A 3,173-nucleotide genomic window follows, 5' to 3' on the forward strand; every position below is an offset into this window, starting at 1 on the left:
GTGGCCATGGCAACAGAACACTATGACGGTAGGGCCTCCAGCTTTTGTCCCGCCTCGGGGGTTGGATGACATATCTCTGTATGGAGCTCACAAAGTGGAACTGATTCAGCATCTAAATATCTGATATATTTGGAGATAGCTGGTGGGCTGTTTGAGCGTATTTTGTCTCATGTTTCATGTGGCTGCGACCCAAACAAAATTTCAAAGAGTTCTAAGATAAGTAATCCTCAACACATTGGAACATGTATTTGTTTTTTGACACTGAATATATATATATACAGCCATATTGGGAGATATATATATATATATATATATATATACTGTATAGAAAATTGTAATCTATCAAATCCGTTACAAAGAACTTGTTATCAAACTGGGGACCCTTAAAGCACCAAAATATCCTTATTTCAATCACATTTGTCACTCAGTGTTTAAGTTTAATAACCTAATTTGCCAGTGCTGAGTGCAAGACTCATCTCTGGCAAATTATAAGTTAGTCTGCAATTATTTACCGTGTGCTGGTGGAGCCAAGACAGTAAGTCTCACTTTACTGCAATGAATTAATGTGTAATTATATGTGCATGTGCCTAAAGACATAGAATTGTGGGACTTATCTCCAGTAAATTAAAAGTTACACCCAAAAGATAGATGGATTAGGTAAATGGAGATAGGTAACACTGTGATTACTAAGTTTGAGAATCTAACTGTAACCCTGTGGTAGTTTATGTACCCTGATCCTGCTGACAGATTCCCTTAAATTCCAGATTACAAGGGTTTTGTAAGGGTTATGGACACATAAACTACTACTGACCTATCTATAGGTGGAGGTGTATCACATCAGCGCAGTGTTGCCATCCATCTGCTACTATACAGCTCTCATAGAAGTGAATAGTTTATGTGCCAGGAAAATACTATATGTCTGGCACAATGCATGTACAAGAGCCAAGCATGCAGTAATGGTGGACAGTGACTACACAGGCATGGAGAAATTAGCTTCCAGGTCTGTACACTATTGTGCCAGGCCCAAACAGCTGCTTTGGACATGATTGGGATTCAACATCTATGAAGATGGATGAAGTTTTGTATAGCATTTCTAGTTAAAGGAGTATTCCAGGAATATGAATTCTTGATACAAAAATCCATAATGCTATAAATAAATGAATGTAACAAAACTCGATGTTGTTAGTCACAAAATGTAGCTACAATAGTTTGATTTTATGATTCACAAAATTTTATGGCCACTCTAAAGTATGCGAAGTTATCATCAAGATGGATGCCATTGGAAACTACAAGTCACATGATCCTTTTGTTCTCATTAACTCCTCCTCCCTCTTATGCTCTGCTCCTAGTGATGATGTAACTGTCCTGCTCTGTTCCCATAGTAATGATGTGTAACTGCCATCACTGCACATTACTGCACTGAGATGATGTCTCACTACAACACTGGTCATACTGGATGCACTGCAACCAACCCACTACAGCCAAACATAGTGATGATCACATGACCTGCCCAGGCAGGTGCAAGACATGTGATGTGGACATTTGACCAGCGGCATCTTCTGTCATGTGTCTGCACGCCAGACGGACTAATTAAAGGGCCAGTAGCATTTTAATTCTTCTTTACAGTCTATGTCACCAGCATTTTCTGCTAAGGGGAGCAAATTTTTAAATAACAACTAATTACATATTAGCTTAGATTTTAAGTACCCATTTGTATATGAATTATGCTGATTCCTGGAATACCCCTTTAATGGGGCTTATTTTCTAAGGGTACCCCTATGACAGGTATTTAACTGGGGATTGTGGCGCAGCTGCGCTGGCTTTTATGCAACAGAAATCGGTGTGCGGGCTGTCGGACGATCCGATTGATTCGGACTGAGCACAGGATTTAACTTTTAAATTTTTTCGCAAGATCAAGCACTTACATGCAGGAATGCAGGACACATGCAGGATATTGGGCGCGTGATCTTAGTGAATCGCGGCACAATGCATGATCGTCGCACAATGCACTTTCGTGAACTCTGCAGGACCGAGGAAATAAATGTGCTTCACTGTGTAAGACTATCCCCCACCTTCCAAATGTAACCTGAAAACCCATCTGTTCAGGATCGCCTACAACACACAATTAGTGCACTGCTCTGCTCCCTCACCTTGTGTCTCCATCAACCCTCCATATAGATTGTGAGCCCTCATGGACAGAGTCCTCCGTCCACATGTTCCTGATCCCTGTAGTTTTTGTATTGTCATTGCATTTTTTTTCTTTTGGTAGTGTAATGTATGTCAACCTCTTATTGTTTGTACAGCACCATGGAATTAATAGTACTCTATAACAAATAAATAATATTATGATTTACACTAAGAAGAAAAGAAGTGTGCTATTCCGGACCCAAAACTGATTTTCAATACAATTCAATCTTTATTAAATAATTCATGAAATACACAACTGCTTGTTTAAAATCAATTAAAAATATCAAAAAAGGACACAGGACAGAGTGGGTGCCTTTTTTGATATTTTTAATTGATTTTAAACAAGCAGTTGTGTATTTCATGAATTATTTAATAAAGATTGAATTGTATTGAAAATCAGTTTTGGGTCCGGAATAGCACACTTCTTTTCTTCTTAGTGTATATTGTCTCTTGTTGGTGTGCGGACCAGTCTATACTACAGCTGTGCACGCCCTATTCCGTTCTTTGTCGTAATATTATGATTTACTTCATTATTCAATAGTAAATATTTCCACACAAAACACAAGTTTTACAGACCATTCAGTCAAAGTTGGCACACCATATATGAACCAGTGTCTTGGCTTCTAGGGGTTTTGTGGAGATACATGACCTTATATACTCCTTGGATATATAATTTGCCAGTTTCAGATACAATGGTTTTCTTTCAACATTACAATGCAGTTGTGTTTACAAAAAACATAAAACTAGTGTGGGTTGAACATTCATTATTGGCAGCTTCCATTTCTTTCAATTTGACCTGAGATGTCCTCATGACCTTCTTAATACCTGCCAGATGCAACAATAACATTAAAGGGATATTCCTATCTGTAGATTTCAGTAGTTTATATAAGTTTAATTTACATTATCTCAGTCCCTGTCTCCTCTCCTCCACATTCGTACAGCTCCCTCCCCCTTCCTGTCAAGTGCATTAAAGGGGTATTCCCATC

This window comes from Engystomops pustulosus, chromosome 1, assembly GCF_040894005.1.
Source record: "Engystomops pustulosus chromosome 1, aEngPut4.maternal, whole genome shotgun sequence".
Lineage (NCBI taxonomy): Eukaryota > Metazoa > Chordata > Amphibia > Anura > Leptodactylidae > Engystomops > Engystomops pustulosus.